Below are 24,219 nucleotides of genomic sequence, written 5' to 3' on the forward strand. Positions count from 1 at the left end.
GTGTGGGTGGTGCCTCGTGCAGGTTCCTGGGCTCTGCCACTTGTTAGCTATGTGACCCTTAGGCAGGTTGCCGAGATTCTCCACACTTCATTTTCCCTCCCTGCATGTGGAGGTAATGAGATGATGCTGACCGAAATCGCCACCTCACAGGGCTGTTGTGAGGATTAAATTAGTTAACATACATGTTTAGAATGATGCCTGGCACATGGCAAGTACTCCAGAAATGACCATGTTATTATTTAGAACACTAAGTCGCTATTCCCTTGCCACGCCCCATGGAAGAAAGAGGCCCTAACAGACAAGGACAAAGGGCTGGGAACAACCTGGATGAACCCAGCCCTCCCTCCACACTGTTGTCTGAAACTTCCTTCAATGGCCTGGTGAAACCTCTTCCTCCCCTGGACAAGTCTTGGCTATGGTGGGTTTTCACTTGACTCTCTTGGGTTTTCCAGGTAGACAATCTGCAAACTGTGATAGTTTTACCTGTTCTTTTCCAACCTTTGTTGTCTTGGCTACTGTGCCAATGCAAAACCCCTGTCCTCCTCTCCTAGCCCTTCATACTTGTCTACCTAGCACCAACCCCATGGCACTAGTGGAGATGCCTGCCAAGGGGAGAAACTACAGGGCTCCAGCCAGGGGCCATAACTGTGCTGGGCCCTCAGCCTCCCCAGCAGGGCAGAAGGTAGAATGAAGATGGGGATGCCCATGTGTGTGGGGAAGGGGCCAGGCAGGAGCGAGGCCTCTCAGAGGAGGCAAGGGGAAAGGCACAGCTGGGTTACTATAAGGAGCCAGTTAATGGTAACATGGCTGGGAGTGTTCCCCATGGGGCCTCACCCAGGGCTGGTCTCAAGAAATACTGCTGAATCAACACTGACCTGTGAAGACTATATCCAGTTCACCATGGGCACAGCCTAGATGGGGCCCTTCTGAATTCTCCCCTTTGCCAGGATTCTAAGAATATGGAGATCCAATTGCCTTATAGTTTACCAAGAGACACCCATGTCTCAAACAGAGATCCCTGCTAAAAAATGAAAACAGTTTCCTAATTCATTAATATTCTAACTGATTTCCCTGTCTGGAACCACCCCAGATCTGCTAAATTAGACTCCCTGGGAAAGGGCTATAGGATACATTTTTAGAGGAAATAAATCACCTCATAATCAGGAAATGCAATAGCTGACTCGGTGGGTTTCTGTGCAAAGGTGTCGCTCCCCATTGCCTGGGTGTATGTGCCTGTCACCCCTGGGAGACAGCCCCTTAATTCCAGTGCTGCACCTTCTGTGCCTTGGAATGGGCCCAGGAGTCTGCATTTCGACAAGCACCTGTGATGATTCTGAAGCAGGGGTCTGTGGACCACACTCTGAGAATTACCGCCCTGGCATTTTCCAGGTTTGAAGTTCCTGAGCATCCTCTGTGTAGTTTCCCAATCTCTCTTCTCACCCAAGATGCTCCTTAGGGCATTGAGGTTTCAAACAGTGCCTTTTCAGAGCATAAGCAACGGGTAGACCACAGGAAAAGCAGCAGGATTCCCAGCAAGTACTGGCACTGTCACTGAAACACCTAGTTTGGAAAGGGCTGCAGAATGGTCAGCTAAGCCTTTCCATCTCATGCATGTACCCGAATAGGACAAGTGCCACCGCCTCACATATAACTGTGTCCACAGTTGCAGGCAAAGGAAGGTGAACATGTCACTCAGGCCTCCACACCTTTGTGATCCCTCCATTGGAGACAGCAATCACTTTCCTCTTTGGGCTACTGCTTAGAGATATACTGCCTTATTCGCTCTCTAGCCTAACTTACGAAGGCCAGCTGGTTCTAAGGGCCTTCCTGGCAATAGGAAACAGCTTGCCTGCTACCTGAACTGGATATGTAACATTCGTCTGTCCCACTCAGAGGAAACGCTTACAACCAGACCACCCTGTTTTAATGTGGCGCCTTTCAGATTAAGAGAAAAATTTGACCCCGTTATTCTACGACTCCTGTAAAATCCTACAACAGATGCAGAGAAAAGTGTAAAGAAATCAATGACATACAAATGAGGCTGAACCTGCCAAGCCCAGAATGTTTTGTAAAGTAATCTTGTTCTTATTAACTTCATATTGTCTCTCAAGAGGAGAAGTAAAAAAATTCACATTTTCAATGATCTATTACTTCCTCAAGATGATAAAAAGTAAATTGAAGATATAAAAAATGTGGCCCATAAATATCTTTTTCCCACCCTGGAATTGTCCCTTCCACAAAAAGAGGCAGCTCCCATTTCCATCCTTCCAGAGGCCCTCTTCCACTAAACCTGGTGTATTTAGCTTTAGATGTGTGGCAAAAACTAAAACTGCACCATGAGACAAGATAGACACACAGATAGAATTCACTCTGAAAACATGGAATGGTGAGAATTTAGCCATGAGCTGGATATGGTTCATCCCTTCACTTCCTTCCGGGTCTCTGCTCAAATATCACCTTCTCCATGACACACATGCACAACAACATCCCCACCTCTTCTCTCTACCTGCCTTACTCTGCTTTATCTGCTCTATTTGCTCATAGTGCCCTTTCCCACCTGACACGCTGTATACGTATGTCTCTCTCTCCTGCCAGAAGGTGACTTGAGAGGTGACATCTGATTCACTGCAACAGGCCAGTACTAGAAAGTACCCCATACTCAAGTACAGATGTTCCTCCACTTACAACAGGGTTATATCCTGATAAACCCATTGTAGGCTGAAAATATACTAAGTCAAAAATGCATTTAATAGGCCAGGCGCGGTGGCTCACACTTGTAATCCCAGCACTTTGGGAGGCCAAGGCGGGTGGATCACAAGGTCAGGAGATGGAGACCATCCTGGCTAACACGGTGAAACCCTGTCTCTACTAAAAATACAAAAAAATTAGCCATGTGTGGTGGCGGGCACCTGTAGTCCCAGTTACTCAGGAGGCTGAGGCAGGAGAATGGCGTGAACCCGGGAGGCAGAGCTTGCAGTGGGCCGAGATCGCGCCACTGAACTCCAGCCTGGGCGACAGAGCAAGACTCTGTACACCCCCCAAAAAAATGCATTTAATAGACCTAATCTACTGAACATCAATGCTTAGCCTAGCCTACCTTACACTCAGAATACTTACATTAGCCTACAGTTGGGCAAAAACACCTAACGCAAAGCCTTTTTAATAACAGTGTTGAATATCTATTGTAATCTGTTGAATATGGCACTGAAGTACGGTTTCTACTGAACGTGTATCACTTTTGCACCACCATAAAATCAAAAAATTGTTCAGTCAAACCATCATAAGTTAGGGGCCATCTCTGTTTGGTGAAAGAACTATTCCAGCTGTCCATCCATTCACCCATCTACCCTTTCACGTTCCATCTACCCACCCTTTAGTAAAAGCTAATGATGAGTGAGGCACCATGATGAGCATTTTATAAATGGGTGAAGAGAACAGACACAGTATTTGCTCTTGGAGGGATAGCTAGCCGGCAGCTGTGTGTACAAAAAAATACAAAGCTATGTTTCGGATAAGTGCCAAGGGTGCTGTGAGAAAGAAAAAAGGAGGAATCTGTGTATGATTAGGGAATCAGGGATGTGCAGAGCACACAGGACGTGGGCAGGTGCAGTGGACGGAGCTTGGTGGTTGTGACTGAGGGACAAAGTGGTGTGAAAGACAACAAGGGTCAGACCACACCTGCCAGCAACCACTGCTTTGTGTGCATGGTAGGTCACAGGCAGTAACTTGGAAGTGAATTCATCAGTGACATGCAAGTATTAACTTTATTTACAAGATTTATAGAAGGGATGAACAAACTTAAAATGTTTGCTCCTACACTGATTATAAAAGAGTACTAAAATCAATTATGAAAATGTGGGTTTAAATTCCTATTTGTTCTGCATCAGTGAAGATGCTTCTTGAGTGTCTGAGAAAGATCTTGGTATGAGGAGTAAACATAGCTAACACATTTTGGGCGACAGAATACCACGCACGCGCCTTAACACTGTTGTTCTGAATGACATTTCTGACAAGAGAGTGGTGTCAACATTCACATTCAGGAGAATGATTTAATGTGTATTGTCCTAAAAACAAATCCTTAAAAGATTGGATTATCTTTTTTTCCTAGAGTAAAATATCTCCTAAGACGTTTGTTTCCTGGGATTAATTTTCTCCTAAAATTATAGTACGTGCAACACTTTTGATTAAATGAGGCTCTCTTTATTGAACTAGAAACTCTTTGAAGGGAGGCATTATCTCTGGACTTCCAGCACTAGGATGAGTGCCTGGCCCATAGGAGATCCCTAAAATACGTTGGATGAGATGAAAGGGTCCCAGTTAATCAAGATTTTGCTGAGTCTGGATTAGCACAAACCTCACTCTCAATATAGTGTCGGCCACATGCTAGCTGTGAGATTACAGGTGATGGGATGGACTTTTTGGGAAATTAAATGAAATCTTGACTTACAAAGAGTACCCATCCCAGAGCCTGGGACTTGGCAGTCAATGAATTAGTGGCAGAGATTACTGTTTTGTATTCAAGAAGAACCATGATTGTTCATGCAGCTTTTACACTACCACCTTAACTGCCTTCTATCAGAATCTTACCTTGGCATAAAACCACTAACCCAGTGACACATTTTGTGGTCAAACAGCCCCACAGAGTGACTGCAGAGCGTCTCTGGTCAAGAGCCAACACACAAGATGGCCACCAACAAGGCAAGGTCAGTGGCGTGTGGGTGGAAGAATTGCCACTGACTTCCCACCAAGGTGGACTCAGTACCAATGGGCAAATCACAGGCTCTGTTCTTGAGCCACGTGTGCTCATTTCTCATCATGGCCACTGGCCCTAGCCCCTGCAGACAGGGTACAGGAGCCCAACAAGAGGGAGTTAATAGCCCCAGCTAACAGGTACCTTCACTTGGAACTTTGTCAGTAATAAAGGTATGCTGTGAATTACAGAATGGACTGCCAATCTGTTCTTGGTGACAGGACTCTGAAGAAAGCATCCAAGTGGATAGCAGTCCTTATCATTGAATTATCCACCTCCAGGATCCAACTAAAGTGGTAACATTCAATTTTTCCATCAAGTCCACTGTTTTAAAGAAGCACAGGTGTGGAGAAAACTGCTTGAGCAGCTAGAATAAAGAATATGGAGGCTGGGTGCAGCGGCTCACGCCTGTAATCCCAACACTTTGGGAGGCGAAGGCAGGTAGATCACTTGAGGTCAGGAGTTCGAAACCAGCCTGGCCTACATGGTGAAACCCCTTCTCTACTAAAAAAAAAAATACAAAAATTAGCAGGCTTGTAATCCAAGCTACTTGGGAGGCTGAGGTGGGAGGATCGCTTGAACCTGGGAGGCAGAGGCTGCAGCGAGCCAAGATTACACCACTGTACTCCAGACTGGGTAACAGAGTGAGACTCTGTATTGAAAAAAAAAAAAAAAAGAATATGGGCTGACAAGCATTTCTGCTTGCTGCCCCGGAAGTCTTCTATGAACAGGCCGGGAGTGCAGATGCACACAACAATCTATCTGCACATGAGTCCATCATTTCAAGATACAGGCTTTAGTTGACAATTGGCCATACAGAAGTATGGTATTGCTACAGCCGGAAGACAAAGGCTTTTAATATACAGTTCACTCACCACCTTCAACTCTAGGCCTGCTCGGCACTGAGAGAGAAAATGCAACGTAAATTATGCTGCAAGAGGGCTTTATTTTTCTTTTAAAAAATATCTTTATTCTTTTTCAAGTTCCAAAAGCAATATACATTTATTATTTTAAAACAACTTGAAACTAAAATTGTATTATTTTAAAACAACTTGAAACTAGAATTTCAATTTAGAAAATAAAAATTCTAACTAGAAAAAATTCTAACTAATCCTCCTAATTCTCCTAATCTCATTCCACTTCTAGGTAGTTTTCCCTTTTCTATCTCTAAATATGTTGTTTAAAATATGAAACGCTTCACAAATGTGTGCATCATTCTTGCACAGGAGCCATGCTGCTCTTATCTGTACTGTTCCAATTTTAGTGTGCTGTCAAAGAGAGCCCCAGGTAGTTTTCTGTGTATAGACTAAAGAAAAAAAAAAAAAACTAAGTAATACCTTCTACAAGTATTTTCTCTGCTTGTTAAAAAAAAATTTTAAATGAGGTATAATTTCTGCCCATTAGATTAATTTAAATTTTTAAAAAGTTGGCAAGGGTATCACTCCCATACTATTCATTACAGTGTAATTTCACAAAGCCTTTTTTTGGATGGTATTTTGGCAGAATTTATTAAAATTTAAAATGCTAGCTGGGCGTGGTGCACGTGCCTACAGTTCCAACTACTTGGTAGGCTGAAGAGGGAGGTTTGCTTAAGCCCAGGAGTTCAAGTCCAGCCTGGGCAACATAGTAAGACCCCGCCTCTACAAAATAAAATAAAATAAAATAAAATGCACAAATACCATCAGACCCAGTAAATCTACTATTAGCAATCTATGCTGGAGAAAGACTAGTTTGGGCATACAAAGGTGTGTTCAAGTATGTTCTTTTTTTCTTCTTAACATGCCTACCAACATGGGAATGCTTACAAGGTACATCTCTACTATGGAATACAACACAGTGGCTAATTAGAATGAGGTAAGCGCGTATGTACTGATATCGAAAGGTCTCTGAGATACCCTATTAAGTGGGGGGGGGGAAGCAAGTTATCAAATAGAAATAACAGAATCCTCTTTGTGTTAAAAAATCCACAAAATAATACATAGTAGTTGTATATGTATATATTCAAACCAGCCAGGAAGAACACACACCAAATAGCAGTGAGTGAAGTGGAGCTAGGCAGAGAGGGGAAAAGAAAATCAAGGAAGAATTTCATTTTACTTGTACTGTTTGAATTTTTTACTTCCATTAGCAACCATCTCTTTATTAAATATAAAAAGAATAATGAAATAAATCTTTCATTTGGTTGATATATTTGAGTGTGGCATGAGGTAGGGATCTAACTCCCCCTTCCAAACCGCCCCTCCCTGTATAGTTTGAGTCATTTAGGAGATTTCCCTTGCGTTCTTTTCATCTATTATCACATCGTTATCACTTGCTGTGGCTTTTATAGGACGCTTCAACATCGTTTTCAATGCTGTTAAAGGTATCTTTTAAGTTTTTTAAACTTCTTTTTAATCTATTTAGAATTTATTTTCTTCCCTTCTTCCCTTCCTTCCTTTTCTTTCTTTCTTTCCTTTTTTTTTTCTTTTTTCTTTTTTTGAGATAGGGTCTCACTCTGTCACCCAGGCTGGAGTGCAGTGGTGTGAACATGGCTCACTGCAGCCTTGACCTCCTGGGCTCAAGTGATCCTCCCACCTCAGCCTCCTGAGTAGCTGTGACTACAGGCACACACCACCACGCCTGGCTAATTTTTAAATTTTTTTTGTAGAGACAGGGTCTTGCTATGTTGCTCAGGCTGGTCTTGAACTCCTGGCCTCAAGTGATCCTTCCACCTTGGCCTCCCAAAGTGCTGGAATTACGGGCTTGAGCCACCATGCCTGGTTGGAATATATTTTCTTCTATGGTATACATTTTCCATTTAGCTGAGTCTGATGTATCCATAATCTGAACATGCATTTCAACTAATCTTGGTTATCTACCAAAGAATTAAGATCTTTAAAAATATGACAGTGAGTTTGGCAACTCACCTGTGACAGAGCCATGCAATGTTCTGGTCATGTTCTGGTGTTAAGATACACATAATACCTCAGAAATAAGTTATAGCTTCCCAATGTTAGAAATGCTATTAAAATTGACGGAACAGAGAAACTATGGAGAATACACTTTAACCTTTCATAAGAGTTAGGAGGTACTGGACGGGCGCGGTGGCTCACGCCTGTAATCCCACTACTTTGAGAGGCCAAGGCGGGTGGATCACGAGGTCAGGAGATCGAGACCATCCTGGCTAACATGGTGAAACCCCGTCTCTACCAAAAAAATACAAAAAATTAGCCGGGCGTGGTGGTGGGTGCCTGTAGTCCCAGCTACTTGGGAGGCTGAGGCAGGAGAATGGCGTGAACCCGGGAGGTGGAGCTTGCAGTGAGCCTAGATGGCACCACTGCACTCCAGCCTGGGCGAAAGAGCGAGACTCTGTCTCAAAAAAAAAAGAAAAATAAAGAGTTCGGAGGTACTTTAGGTTCAAATAGGCCTTTAGAGTCAGTGTTTATCTCTCAACTGAACCTCACAGTACCTTATGTGCCTCACCATTACAATAAGGGACTAGAGCTCCCAAGCCCCGTGGCCTGCTCTAATATTCTAATATGATCAACTTATCTTGCACAGAATGAAGCTGTACTCCTACCTTTTTGGAGTGATAAAATCTACCTAACACTGTATGCAAAAATTAACTCAAAGTTGATCAAAGACCTCTAAGAACTGAAATTATAAATATCTTAGAATAAATTAAAGACATATTTTTTATGACCTAGGACTAGGCAGTGGTTGCTTAGATATGACACCTAAAGCACAAATGATAACAGAAAATATAGCTAAATTAGACTTCATCAAAATTAAAAACTTTTGTGCTTCAAAGAATACTACAAAGAAAGTGAAAAGACAACCCACAGAATGAGAGAAAATATTTGCAAATAATGTATTTAATAAGGATCTAGTACCCAGAATACATAAAGAAAGAGCTCTTGCAACTCAACAATAAAAAGACAAATAACTCAATTTTAAAAGGTCAAAAGAGCCCGGGCATGGTGGCTCATGCCTGTAATCCCAGCCCTTTGGGGGGGGCCAAGGCAGGCAGATCACTTGAGGTCAGGATTAGAGACCAGCCTGGCCAACATGGTGAAACCCCATCTCTACTAAAAATATAAAACATTAACTGGGCGTGGTGACATGTGCCTGTAGTCCCAGCTACTCAGAAGGCTAAGGCAGGAGAATCACTTGAATTTGCAAGGTGGAGGTTACAGTGAGCTGAGATCGCACCACTGCACTTCAGCCTGGGTGACAGTGAGACTCCAACTGAAAAAAATAAAATAAATAAATAAATAAATAAATAAAAACAATAAAAAGTCAAAAGACTTGAATAGACATTTCTCCAGAGAAGACTTAACAATGGCCAATAAATACATTAAAGGGTACCCAGCATCATTAGCCATCAGGAAAAGGTAAACCAAACTACAATGACATACCACTTCACATCCATTAGGATAGCTATAGTCAAAAGGACAGAAAATAATGCCAAGTGTTGATGAGGATGCAGAGAAACCGGAACCCTCATACACTGCTGATGGCAATGTAAAATGGTGTAGCCATTTTGGAAAACAGACTGGCAGCTCCTCAAATGGTTAAACATAAAGTGACCGTGCAACCCAGCAATTCCAGTCCTAGATATACAGTTGACCCTTGAACAAAACAGGTTTGAACTTTGTAGATCCGCTTACATGTGAATTTATTTCAATAAATATATTGGAACATTTTTTGGAGATTTGTGACAATTTGGAAAAACTTGTAAACTATGTAGCCTAGAAATGCTGAAAAAATTAAGAAAAAGATATGTCATGAATGCATCAAATCTACATAGATACTAGTCTGTTTTATCATTTACTACCACAAATATCCATAAATCTATCATAAAACATTAAAATTTATCAAAACTTTTGCACACACAGACTGTACATGGCACCATTTATAGTCAGAGAAATGTAAACAAACATAAAGATGCAATATAATCACTGCATAAAATTAAATACAGTGCATACTGTATGACTGTAATTTTTTTTTGTTTTTGTTTTTGTTTTCTTGAGACGAAGTCTCTCTCTGTAGCCCAGGCTAGAGTGCGGTAGTGCGATCTCGGCTCACTGCAACCTCCGCCTCCCAGGTTCAAGCGAATTCCTGTGCCTCGGCCTCCTGAGTAGCTGGAATTACAGGCCCACACCACTGCACCAGCTAATTTTTTGTATTTTTTAGTAGAGACGGGGTTTCACCATGTTGACCAGGCTGGACTTGAACTCCCGACCTCAGGTAATCCACCTGCCTCGGCCTCCCAAAATGCTAGGATTACAGGCATGAGCCACTGCGCCTGGCCACTACTGTAATAATGTCATAGGCACCTCCTGTTGCTATTGCCGTGAACTCAAGTGTCGCAGGTATCCAACAGCTAGAGGCTAGTGATCTCTATGTGAGCTGCTCATCTCTCCAGTAAACTGCTTATTCCAGTAAAAAGTGATCTCTTGCGGTTCTCATGTAGTTTTCACCGTGTTTAGTGCAATACCATAAACCCTGAATAATACCATGAGCCCCATATGAAGTGCCACTAGTGATGCTGAAAGTGCTCCCAAGAAAAGAGAAGAGTCCTGACATTACAGGAAAAAGTTGAATTGCTTGATATGTACCAGAAATTGAGGTCTGCAGCTGTGTAGTTGCCTGTCATTTCAGACAGATAATTCCTCTTGTAGACAGACAATGTAAACTTATGGTATTAATACAGTATTTTCTATTCCTTATGGTTTTCATAATAACATTTCCTTTTCTTTAGCTTACTTTATTGTAAGAATACAGTATATAATACATATAGCCTACAAAATAAGTTGTTAATCGAGAGTAGGCTATTAGTAGTTAAGTTTTGTGGAGCCAAAAGTTATACATGGATTTTCGACTGCATGAGGGGTTGGCGTCCTAACCCCTGCATAGTTCAAAGGTCAACTGTATACCCAACATAACTGAAACCATATGTCCTTACAAAAACCTGTACAAGAATGCTCACAGCAGCACTGTCCACAATAGCCAAAAAGTGGAAACAACCCCTACGTCCACCAATGGATGAATGGACAAACAAAACGTGGGATATCCACATGATGGGATATTATCCAAAAATAAAACGGAATGAAGTACAGATACACGCTGCAATATAGGTGAACCCCGAAAGCATTAGACTAAGTGAAAAAAACTGGACATAAAAGGCCACATGTTGTATGACTCCATTTGACGAAATGCCTAGAATGGGCAACTCCATGGAGACAGAAAGTAGAGGAGTGGTTGTCAGGAGATAAAGGAGAGTGACTGCTAACAGCTAAGGGTTTTTTCTGGAATTAGAGAGTGGTGATGGTTGCACAACTCTGTGAGCATACTAAAGCCACTGAATTGCATACTTTAATAAGAGGATGAATTTCATGGTATGTGATTTATATCTCAATAAAATAAATAAATAAGATATATTTTTCAGCTATTAGAGAAATAAAAAAATTATCTTGTATAATATTTCTGGAAATAAATCTGAATCTTTATATCCAACTGGCATACCCCAACAATGACTCCCAACCCTGGCAGCCCATTAGAATCGCTCGGGGAGCTTTTAAAAACATACAGACACTTGGACTTGGACCTCCTTCCTAGAGATTATGATTTAATTGGTCTGGGGTGGAGTTTGGGGACTGGTGTTTTCAAAAGCTCCCCAGTTGACTCTAATGTGCAGCCTGAGTTGAGAACCACTGCCCTAGAATTTGAGCTTTTAAAAGAGTCCCTGGTGTTGGTTTAGATATCTGTTATTTTATCCTTTCTCATAAACATGAGACAAACAAAATTTTAAATGGCTCACGGTTTCTGGCTGTTAGAACTCAGTAGAACTGGGATTTTATTTTATTGTCTCTTCCACATTTTTTTTAAGATCAGCAGATTGCCATTTTATAGACAGAGAATCTTAAATGCAAAATGGCTAAGACACATACTGAGATCACCATTGTGAGCTGGGCAGGGATTGAATTACAGTTTCTTCCTTGGGAAGGAAACTGAGTTCTTTTTCTAGTTACTCCAGCCTGAACCATCATGGACATTAGGGACACCCTCTCAGCACAGGTGGTAGAACAGGCAACATCTTGGCACTGGCAGAGACAGAAAGCCTGGGTGGAGACTCATAGTCTGGGAAAACTATAAACTCTCAAGTCCACCTTCAGATTTGATGAAATGGAGCCTCCCTCCTACCCCCACAAAAAACCTTTTTTCTTTACAGGGCTGGGAAGATGAGGTTTACATCACCTACTTATCTCTGGGAAGCCATCCCAAAGTACTCACTTATCTAGATCACTACTGGTCTCATTTTCTTTTTTCTTTTTATTTTGGAGAAAGGGTCTCATTCTGTCATCCAGGCTAGAGTGTAGTGTCACAAACACAGGTTACTGCAGCCTCAACCTCTTGGGCTCATGCGATCTTCCTGCCTCAGCCTCCAGAGTAGCTAGGACCACAGGCGTGTGCCACCACACCCAGCTAATTTTTTGTAGAGATGGGATCTCACTTTGTTGCCCAGGCTTGTCTCAAACCCCTGGGCTCATTTTTATTACTTTCCCCAAAGCTGCCGAAGTCTGTCAGTTGGGTCTGCATTAGGCTCCCCATTCATTCTGGAGCCCCAAGGCCACTTCTAAATGACAAAGTCATGGCCAGCGAGGGCTGCTCATTTGCTTAGCTTTGGGAGTCTGTCTGGGCCTGACACCAGCCCCTGCCTGTGGAAAATGCTCAGAACAGAGGACACTCCAGGCCTCTGAGACCAGAAGTGAGGGAGCCACGGACACCTCTCCCTGAGCTCTGGCTCTGCACCCCCTTCCCTACTTGCCAGCTCAAGGAGTGCACATGAGATGGTGGTGTTTGGGCTCTAATTGTGTTGAGTAATTGCTCAATGATTTTCTACGTAGTTCCCTGGCTCCCCTATCCCACTTTCTCACTCAGCTGTTTTATAAACTGAATTCTAATCTGGGTTTCTTCACAATGTCGCCTTTCACTAAAAGCTAATAAAACCCCAAATGGGAAATTCAGAAGTCGCAGCAATACCACATGACTGTAACTGAAGGTTGTTGGTCAACTTGATTTGGTTTTCAAGCTTGTAGACCATCTGAGGACTTCAGTCTCCCACCCAACTTTGTAGCAATAAAGGTCTTTGTCTTTCCTTGCACTGAACGTGAGTCCTGAACCTTTCTGAGGAGTCCTCCAGACAGCCTCACATGGCCCAGACAGCCCACTGGACCCCTCCTCTGCCACCTCTACTTCCTCACTCAGGCACCCAGCACTGCTCACTGAAGTAAGTTACCCCTATGAGGCCACAGGCAGACTCTCTTCTAGAACCCTGCTTTGCACCTGCCACCTGGCCAGCTGAGCCCAACCCTGGCCACTCTGCACAACCAGGAGGCTGCTCAAACTCTCAGCAGAGGAAACATTTTCAGTAACGAGCAAAATCTCAAATCTCCAAAACAAAAATCAGATGAATCTGTAAGAAGAACAAAGGTGTTTTGCTGCATCCTAAAAGGCATGGTGACAATTGACAGTTGTCTTATATCAGCCACATCAGCTAATATTTTATTTTTGAATTTTGTTTTGATTGCAGAGAACCAAAAAAAATCTTAATTTCCACAGATAAGTGGTAGCAAATGCTAATTAATGGACTTTTAGTAGACTGCCTTTTGATCCTAGGATAGCCTTTAGTTGCATCAGTGTTTGTTGGTGTTTCTTTCATCACTGTCCCACAAGGAGCCTTAGCAGACATTTTGCCTATTTGTGCCACCCCACTCCCGAAATATATATATATTTTTTGAGACAGAGTTTCGCTCTTGTTGCCCAGGCTAGAGTGCAGTGGTGCACTGCAACCTCTGCCTCCCGGGTTCAAGCGATTCTCCTGCCTCAGCCTCCCAAATAGCTGGGATTACAGGCGTTTGCCACCGCACCTGGCTAATTTTTGTATTTTTAGTACAGACTGGGTTTCACCGTGTCAGCCAGGCTGGTCTTGAACTCCTGACCTCAGGTGATCTACCTTCCTCGGCCCTGCAAAGTGCTCGGATTAATACATATTAATACATATACAATCACATACTGTTTTAGTATCACAAAGGAAAAAGAAGAGGAGGACTTACTTAGGCTGGGGGCGGTAAGTGGAAACTGTCCAAGTGGGAAGTGAGGTAACACCAACCTAGGCGGAGAAACCTGCACGCAAGGCCCTGAAACCGTGGAGTTTGGACGGCCTGCGGCAGGTTGGTGTGGCTGGGGAGTGCCGGGGGCTGAGGAAGAGGCTTGCTTCTCCTCCCCATCCAGGCAAGCAGCAGCAGTCACTGCAGTCAGGGGAAGGGGTTGGGCAGTGGGAATGCCTCACTTACTGGGTGACATAAAGCAAGGCAGGAATGCTTTCTCAGGCTTGGTTTCCCATGTATAAATTCAGAAAAACATCACCTACCCAATATAGAGGTGATTATTAAATGCACTATCCTCTAGAAGCTGTGGTTATTAACCTTGACTACACATTGGAATCACCTGGAACCTTATAAAGTCCGGGCTGGGTGTGGTGGCTTGCACCTGTAATCCCAGCACTTTAGGAGGTCAAGGTGGGAGCATCACTTGGGGTCAAAAGTTTAATACCAGCCTGGGCAACATAGTGAGACCCTGTCTCTTTAAAAAAAAAAAATAGTCCTGATGGCTGGGACCTATCACCAGGCCCGGCCTGGACATTCCAAATCATCCAAGCTCCCCAGGTAATTCCAATGTGCTGCTGGGCTGAGAATCACTGCTGCACAGCACCTGGCACAGGTAAATGCTCAGAATAACATGTGCTGGGTGCAGTGGCCTGCGCTTATAGTCCTAGCTACTCAGGATGTTGAGGTGGGAGGATCCCTTGAGCCCAGGAGTTTGAGTCCAGCCTAAGCAATATAGCGAAGTTTGTCTTTAAGAGAAGAAGAATGACATCGTTTATGTGGGCACAAAAGGCTCAAATGAATCATAAACTATTCAGGGATACACTTGCCCCTGGCATCTGAACTCCTGTCCCGAGTTTAGGAATCCCTGCTTCTCGTATGAGTCCTGGCAGGACGCAGGGTTCACCTCCCACTCTGGAAGCTGGAAATGCCAGCAACATCAACAGCACAGTGTCCTCACCACTCTGGTTTTGTGACTATTGTGGGTGCAGACTGGGCTGCTGCCTGGTCTCCATGGTTTGAGTCCACAGCCATCCCAGCAAGACTGGGAACCACCCCACTGTCCTTTAAAGAAATCCTTTTTCTGATCTCAGTCAGCTGATACCTACTGCTCAAAACTAAGAATGCTACTGATAAAAATATTCAGAGTAGGACTCTTTTTATGGTTTTTAAGAAAGAAAATAGGGCCAGGTTTGGTGGCTCACACCTGTAATCCCAGCACTTTGGGAGGCCGAGGCAGGAGGATGGCTTGAGCCCAGGATTATGACACCAATCTGGGCAACATGGCGAGACCCCATCTCTACAAAAAATACAAAAATTGGCCGGGGGTGGTGGTGTGCCCCTCTAGTCCCAGCTACTTGGGAGGCTGCAGTGAGAGGATCTCCTGAGCCTGGGAGGTTGAGGGTGCAGTGAGCCATGATCCCATCACTGCACTCTAGCTTGGGCAACAGAGTGAGACCCTGTCTCAAAAAAAGAAAGAAGGAAAAAAAGAAAAGAAAGGAAAGCAAAAAAGCAAGCAAAAAGCAAGCAAGCAAGAAAATCGGTCTTCATATGTAATGAGATCTTATTTATTGATTTATTTTTGAGATAGTGTCTCCTCACTCTGTCATCCAGCATGAAGTTCAGTGGCACAATCACAACTCACTGCACCCCTGACCTTTTGGGCTCCAGTGATCCTCTTGCCTCAGCCTCCCAAAGTGTTGCAATTACAGGCATAAGCCACCACGTCCCATGCATGCTAACATTTCTTGAGCATTGACTGTGCCAGGTGCTGGTTCTTTTCACCTACCAACTCATTCAGTCTCCATGACAACCCTATTAGGTCTAGACTGTTATTATCCTGACTTTACAGATGAGAAAATGTAGGCAGAGAAAAGGGTAGGTAACTTGCTCAAGGTTACAAGGTTTGTAGGTAGTGGAGGTAGTTGGTGAACCCAGATGATCTTGCTTCAAAGCCCACAGTCCCAGCCACTACGCCATAGGGCAATTGCTGTGAAAAAGGACTGTAGGGAGACAAACTGTCCACACCTGTTACCTCAGGGGTGGGACTGGGGGGTGGAGCTGAAAGAGGCCTCTGATGTATTCCTTCTGTTTGCTTTGAACCTTTTGCAATAAGGACTACTCATGTATTATTTTCACACAAAGCAGTATTTTTATGGTGATTAAACTTGAACCAGTGTGCCTGCGAACTAAAAGCTTGCAACAGAGACTCCACAGCAGCTGCTGCCACCATCCAAGAACTTGAGGGGGATTCCGCTCTGAATCTCATGCCAGGGGTTTCCTCCTGATTCTTCTGTGAGAACCCACTCCTGGAGTGTTTACTGTGATATGGCACACACTGCTGGTTGCTGTAATCACACCAGCTATTTACCCTGGGCTCAAGGGCACCTGGGGGCACACAATTCTAGACTCAAGTTTGGCTGGCTTAGTTGCAGGATCCCCATCATCCTCAGAAGATGCCCTGACCATGCTTTGGGTTTCCCTGCCCATATACCCTGCCTACTTTTCCTACAATTTTCATTCTCCAAGGTCCAAATTCATATTTCTCCTGGCAGACTTGGTTTCTCCTCTTCTCTTGGCTCATTATCAGCCTGATTCTCCTGCCTCAGCCTCCCAAGTAGCTGGGATTACAGGCGTGCGCCACCACACCCAGCTAATTTTTGTATTTTTAGTAGAGATGGGGTTTTGCCATGTTGACCAGGCTGGTCTCGAACTCCTGGCCTCAAGTAATCCACCCGCCTTGGCCTCCCCAAAGTGCTGGGATTACAGATGTGAGCCACCACTCCTGAATTCTGTAATTCCAACTTGGCAATGCCTTAGAGTCTGCCCACATCATTTCCTGAAGGTAATCCCTCCTGTTTTGGTGGGAAGGTGCTCTGTTTGGGGGACTTTTCTTATTCAGTTTATTCCCCCCTTCTCCTCTCTTCATTCACATGTCTTCAGCCCTCCACTCCCAGGGGGTCACCTTCCAGGGTTCTGCCCCACCCCTCTCCATCCCACAGCCCCTCTCCCATCTTTTCACATTAACCCTCCTACCACCTCAGCCACAGGAGGGCCTTTTTTTTTAAAAAAAAACCTTTTAAATACTAAAATAATTTCAGACTTATACAAAAGTTGCAAGAATAGTAAAATGAACTTCCACATACCCCTCACCTACATACCCCAAATGTTAACATTTAACTACACTTACTTTATCTCTCTCTATATATATGCATTTTTCCCCAAACCATTTTAGAGTAAGATGCACACATGATGTCCCCTTTTGTCTAAATACTTCCATGTGTATTTTACAAAAAAGACATTTTCTTACAATACCAGTTTACCTAGTCATAAAATTGCCATCTTATTTATTTTAATTGTTTTTATTTTTTAAGGCTAGCCAAGTGGAGCAGTGGTAGTGGAGAAGGAACAAAGAACAGAAAACTACCGCTGGTAGAATACTATCACTCAATCCACAGACTTTATTCAAATGCTGCCAGTTGTCCTGATAATGCCCTCTATTTATTTACTTATTTATTTTTAAATATAGATATGAGGTCTCGCTTTGTTGCCTAGGCTGGTCTTGCACTCCTGGGTTCAAGCAATCCTGCCACCTTGGCCTCCCAAAGTGCTAAGATTACAGGCATGAGCCACTGCACCCGGCCCTAATAATGCCCTTTAGAGCAAGAAAAAAGAGAGAAAAATGCAAGATCAGAATCCCACCCAGACTAAATATCACTTAGTTTAAACTTGCCAGCTTTGAGACCTGCCTGAGACTTTGGCTCCTCAGCTGTGGAAAGAGCCATGGATGGGGAACTGTTACTGTCTACGCAGATTGGACAAGTCACTTGGCCCTCTGTGCTCTACTCGCCATCACCCACGAGAATAAAAGGACAGGGAAGCCATGGGCATTTTAGCCTGAGTGCTCTACATAAATATCAAGCACAGCAAAGGTGGTCAGTCAGTGGAGTCACAACTAACAAAGCAACCTTTGGCTTCTCCCAGGTATCGATACAATTCATTCAAATGAAAAAATAAGAACTTAATTTTATTGAGTGATTACCCAATTAGATAAGACAGGGCGGGCACAGTGGCTTATGCCTGTAATCCTGGTGCTTTATGAGGCTGAGGTGGGAGGATTGCCTGAGGCCATGAGTTCAAGACCAGCCTGGGCAACAAAAACTTGGTAGAGAAACAAAAATTTCTCTACAAAAAATTTTTTAAAAATTAGCCAAGGATGGTAGTGCATGCCTGTATCCCACTTAACTCGGGAGGCTGAGGCAGGAGGATCGCTTGAGCCCAGGAGTTCAAGGTTGCAATGAGCTGTGATCACACCACTGCACTTCAGTGCAGTGCACTTTAAAAAAAAAAAAAAAAAGATTAGCCAGGCCAGGTGCCAGGCTCACACGTGTAATCCCAGCACTCTGGGAGGCCGAGGCAGATGGATCACCTGAGGCCAGGAGTTCGAGACCAGCCTGAACAACATGCTGAAAACCCCATCTCTACTAAAAATACAAAAATCAGTTGGGCATACATGCCTGTAATCTCAACTACCCAGGAGGCTGAGGCATGAGAATCGCTTGAATCCGGGAGGCGGAGGTTGCAGTGAGCCAACATCACACCACTGCCTGGGCAACAGATCGGGACTCTGTCTTAAAAAAATAAATAAATAAAAAATAAAATTAGAGCTCTACATGTTTCACATGTATCATCTCATTTAATACATACTGTTTTCACTGCTAGCTCCATTTTGCAGATGACTAGACTGAGTTTGGGGGAGGGGGCGGTAGCTGACTGATTTGCTCAAGCTCTTTCCAATGCTTAAATTCAGGATTAGAAATGAGGAGGATAGAAAACATGTAGTCATTTGCAAGATGACATATCTTCATTAGGGTGAAATAGGGTAGAAGGAAGCAGACCTCTGAATGGAGACCACTGCCCCTCAGCTAACTGTGGCTGCACCTGCCATCAGGCACAGGGCTACATAGCTGGAACACCCAGTCCTATGCAGCACAGAGTCCCCTTGTCAGAGGACAAATGGATTCTGGGACCATAGTGAAAACAAAAGTGCACCAAGTTCCATGCTGCAAAATGACTTCTCTTGGTGACCTGGAGTTAAATTTTTGTCCCCTCCCTATGAAAAGCTTTATCCTAGGGACCTGAAGATGAAGTTTCTTCCCTTTGTAGGAAGTTGGTCACATCCAATGAGGAAATAAAATAAACTTCTTTTTTTTTTTTTTTTTTTTTTTGAGACGGAGTTTCACTCTTGTTGCCCAGGCTGGAGTGCAGTGGCAAAATCTCAGCTCACTGCAACCTCTGCCTTCCAGCTGCAAGCGATTCTCCTGCCTCAGCCTTCCGAGTAGCTGGGATTACAGGCACCTGCCACCACACCCACCTAATCTTTGTATTTTTAGTAGAGACAGAGTTTCACCATGTTGATCAGGCTGGTCTCAAACTCCTGACCTTGTGATCTGCCCTCCTCAGCCTCCGAAAGTGCTGGGATTACAGGCATGAGTCACGTGCCCGGCCGAGGAAATCAACTTCTAAATGCACTAAACAGAGTAGTACAGAGCACACAGCATGCAAATACTAACTAACCCTATGAGAGGTGCCACCCCACTTCTATACCATTGCATAGTGCAGGGAGCTGAGGCCAGGCAGGGTTTGGTGATCTGGCCTGGGCTGGCACCAGATCAGGGTCTGTGAGATGTCACATAGCACCTGTGCCTAACAGAAGAAGCTGGTGGGACCAGAGGGTTTGAAACCAATGTCATGTTAAGTGGTTCTACATCCCTCCCTTAGCCATGGTGCAACCTAACTCCTTCCTTGGGAGGAAGGCCATGCAGTGGGTTTGTGATCACCTCCCCAGGGTATGTGACAAGTAGGAAAGCTTTTCCCTATCTGTCCTCAGCATTGATACTGCCACTCGGCACTGGCAGCTTGGAAAGTGTTTCTATATTGTGTGCTGCGTTTCTCCAAATAAGTTATAAGGCTCTTAAAGACTAGTAGAGGTATGTTTCCTTTTCTTCCTTCTTTCTTAACACTTAAAATTGAAAGAGAAATGATAAAGATAACTCAGTTCACTGCACCAGAGTCATTAATGCTGGCAGCAGCCCTCGCCTCAGTTGCTAAGAGCCTAAGCCCCCGTTTCCACTGAAGCTCTGCCACTCACCTTGGGAAGCCACTTAATATTTCTGAGCCTCAGGTATTGCGTCCATAAATGGGAATAATAACCTTTCCTACCTTAAAATGCCTGCAGCACTTACCATTCATACGTGGGTGTATACAACAACAGAACAGCTTAAGTCAGTGAAGTATTATGTAGAAAGCTCTTAGTCCAGTAAGTTCCCAATAAATAGAAGATTCTACTATCTCTTTGGCTACTACTGTGACTGCTGCTGCTGTGATCCTTAAACACAATTTTGTAAAACTAAGAAACACAAAGGCTCCTTAGCATCTTGGCCTGTGCTTTTCATTCCCCCATGTTCCTAGGTCAGTCATCAGGTGCCAGAGGTTCCCAGGGTGTTGGCTGCCATATGGTAAGTGTCCATGAAGTCCATTCTCCCATCTCCACATCTACCACCAACTGGTTCCAAGTCAGCACCAGGTCCTGCCCTTTCCTGCAAACCAGCCACCCAAGGCTGGCCTCTGCAGAGGCCTATGGCGCTCCTTACTCAGCCTCTCAAATTCCAAATGCAGATCCCTGGCCATCAGCACTCTGTTCTATAGCAACTTCCCACCTTGAAAATGTCCTTCGTCCCTCCAAGATCTCAAAGTCTACTCTCCTTGACCTAAGAGGTGAGCCCAGTCTTTTCAGTAAGGTGATCACACCCCAAGAGGCAAAATATTCTGTGGCCTCTTCAAAGGACAGTAAAGTACATCAGTGTGCCTGGGGCTATATGAAAGGAGCAGCAATGTAGTTCACTCCTTCAACAAGGACTTACTGAGTGCCTCAGGTATGTGGGACTATAAAGATAAAGAAGACAAGGTCTCTACCTTTAAGCAGGGGCTCCAAGAGGTGTACACAAAGATAAAAGCTGAAGGTCAGGACCAAAGATAAGCCCTAGCAGCCCTGAACTTGCTCATTCCCAGCTCACTGCAAGGTATTCCCACCCCTCCCTTCCGGAGGCTCCAAGTGCACAGAATGAATGAACCCCAAGTGGCTGTCCAGTGTCATTCCTCTGGGCTCACTCCCGGGCCCTGGGCTCCTCCAAACAATTGGAGGCAGGCCGAGTGGGCGCATTCTCATGTGCAAGGCTCGCAGCGCCCCTCTCAGCTGATTGTGTCCAGGCGGCCGGGGTCTCGGAGGCGCATGAATGCCCCTGAATGGGCCCTTTCAGCCTGATGGACAGGAGCTGAAAGCTGCACACACACAAAAGCCACTGGGCAGCCGGGAGGGCTCCAGCCCCGGGGTTTGCCCACGGGAAGGGAGGCCGTCCTTCCACAAAGAGCAGTGTGAAGACTTCTCCACTTTTCAATAGCATCCTCTGGCCGCCAACTGTACAGCACCCCCACCCCCACCCCTGATGGTGGTAACAGCAGCAGAGGATGGCACTACGTGGAGAAGCCTTAGAGGGCTAAAGGCGGAAATTAAAATCCAACAAATAAATAACAGAATGCCCTTTTCTTTAAGAGCAGGATGGGGATCTGAGCCAAAGGCCCTGAAGGGCGCCTCCATGTGCCCATCATGTACATCTGTAAGCAGCATTCCTGACACTCACAGTGATCTTTAAGGACACAGACTGACCTGAGATTGTCTAACATGTCACCAAGAAAAATGATCTCGAAAGGACACGGCCAATATTTAAATCAGGAATGGAGAGTCCCAATTCTTGTGTCACTCACTTGGTATATTCCAGGAAAAAAAAAAAATCCCCGAAGCGACACTTGTATTTTTAAATAGGACCAGGAAGGGGAGAATCACCCATCTGGAATTCTTTTAATTGCTTCGGGGGGAAGGGCAGCCTCCACCAGTTGGAGGAGCAGAGAAGTCTATTTACACTGTTGCACACAAATATTTTAACTTCACAGTCAGGTGGCTACTTTGGAAGGGACGATGCTCTGCTTCTGAGATCACATTACTTTAGAAACATCCCCCCAAAGAGATAATTAAAGATAGTTCCTCCTTATAATGCAATACTATAAGGAGCAATTAAAATTAAATAAGCTTGTCATAATAAAAAAGATGGATTATGTTCTTAGGCTTCCCAACCCGGAGTTAGTAATTCATGGAGAGAAGCCTGTGACCAAGTAGCAGTTTTACTAGGGGAATATTAAACATTCAGACCACTTTTGTGAGTGGACCAAGATACCAAGGAGATACATACCCTGGCATAATTATTGCTTTTGTTTACATTTATTTTTTAAATAATGGAATGATTCAAACACATAATAAAGGACAGCGAAAAACACAACAAATAAAATCCATCATCCTAAATTTACAAATGTTAACATTTTGTTATGTTTGCTTCAAGACCAGGTTTTTCAAAACAAATAAAATGTTATGAAATCAGATGAAGCCTCCTTTTGCAGAGGCAACTGTATGTCCATATTTTTACAGGTTTGCCATTCTTGATGTGACATAAACAGAATGTAATATTGTTTTAACTTTTTATTTCAAAATGATTATAGATTCATAGGAAGTTGGAAAAAAAGTGTACAGGGAGGTTCCAAGCATCTAGCCTAGCCTCCCCCCATGTTAACGTCTTGCATAGCTAACTAGCATGCTATCAAAACTAGGATATTGAGATTGGCACACTCCACAGAACTTACTCAGATTTCATCAGTTTTACAAACACTCGTGTGTGTGTGTGTATGTGTAGCCCTATGTAATTGTGTCACATGTGTAGCTTTGTGTAACAACCACAATCAAAATACTAAACTGTACCATTACCACCAGATTCTCTCATGCTACCCCTTTTGAGCAACACCTATCCCTTATTCCCCTCATCCCTAGCCCCTGGCAACCACTCATCTGTTCCCCCTCGCTATAATTTTGTCATTTCACGAATCTTATATAAATGGCAAATGCAGTATATAACCTTTGGAGACTGACTTTTTCGTTCAGCATCATTTCCTTGAGGCTTGCCTATATTGTTGCATGTGATCAATAATTTTTTCTTTTTTATTGCTGTATTCCATGGTATAGATATACCACAGTTTGGTCAACCATACACCACTGAAGAATATCTGGATAGTTTCCAGATTGAGGCTATTTTGAATGAAGGTGCTATGAACATTCACATGTATAAGTTTCTTTGTGAACATAAGAGAAAGGCCCTAGAAGAGCCAAAACTATTTTGAAAAAGAATAAAGGAATCTCTCTTCCCAGTGTTAAGGCTTACTATATAGCTCCAGTAACTGTGACAGCATGGTCTTGGTAGAGGGCTAGACATGGAGATCAATGGAACACAATAGAGAACACAAATTGCCCACTTGCTTTTTTACAAAGGTGTAAAAACAATTCAATGGTGAGAGGTAGTCCTTTCAACAAAGTGTGTTACAGCAAGTGGACATCTACAGGAGGGGGGAGAAAAATCAACCTCAACCTAAACATTACACCTTATATGAAAAGTAACTCAAAATGGATCTTAAATGTAAGACTTAAGACTTCGATGTAAAACACAAAACTATACAACTTTTAGCAAGAAACACAGGGCACATGAGGACATCTGAGTTCTGTAATTCTGGGTACACCAGGAAGAGTCTCTTTCCTTAACATCTCCCCATCTAGTCTGTCCCAGATGACTGAAATTCCACTATTAGACAGTCATACCTTTGGCTTAAAGGCTCATCCAGAAAATTCTTCTGGGAGAGATAAGAAATGAGAGCTTTGAATCTTGAGATGAATCAGAGTATCAGGTCTTCTTTAGCTGACAGCTGAGAGGAGGCTCTAAAAGGAAGTGAAATGAAAAGGGCACTTGGAGAATGAATGAGGGTGGGAGGGGTAAGAGGAAAAAGATGACGTTCTGACAAGTTCCACCTACTTGACAACAATAAGGTCAGTTCTTCCAAAATGTGTATCTGGTGCTGCATCTTAGTCAGGGCTGGGGGCAGGGGATGGAGTATGTTCACCAAACTACACTCAGCCAACATGTGCAGACATTTATACATGGTATCCACCAACTCACATGCAAAGAAAAGGAGTGTATATACATGTCAAAGGGTGGCAGTTCGTTGTTGTTGACCTTTCCTCATTAGTATAGTACAAATCTAGCTGAGAACAAAGAATTTATATTCCAAACAGGATAAAAGTATGAAAAATGTCTTTATTACCTACCTAGTATTTTCCTTCCTCCGTTTATGACTTCTTTTACATACACGTTTTATGGAATTATTCAG

At 43.7% G+C, this 24,219-nt stretch overlaps 1 protein-coding gene and 1 pseudogene across 1 annotated transcript in view; both read right to left on the reverse strand.

Moving 5' to 3' along the window:
* Positions 1 to 24,219, reverse strand: part of TCF7L1 (transcription factor 7 like 1) — a 174,159-nt gene that overhangs the window by 96,546 nt on the left and 53,394 nt on the right. The gene's annotated exons all lie outside the window — the stretch shown is intronic.
* Positions 5,932 to 6,032, reverse strand: LOC115933592 (uncharacterized; annotated as a pseudogene).

This window comes from Gorilla gorilla, chromosome 12 (assembly GCF_029281585.2).
Source record: "Gorilla gorilla gorilla isolate KB3781 chromosome 12, NHGRI_mGorGor1-v2.1_pri, whole genome shotgun sequence".
Classification (NCBI taxonomy): Eukaryota; Metazoa; Chordata; class Mammalia; order Primates; family Hominidae; genus Gorilla; species Gorilla gorilla.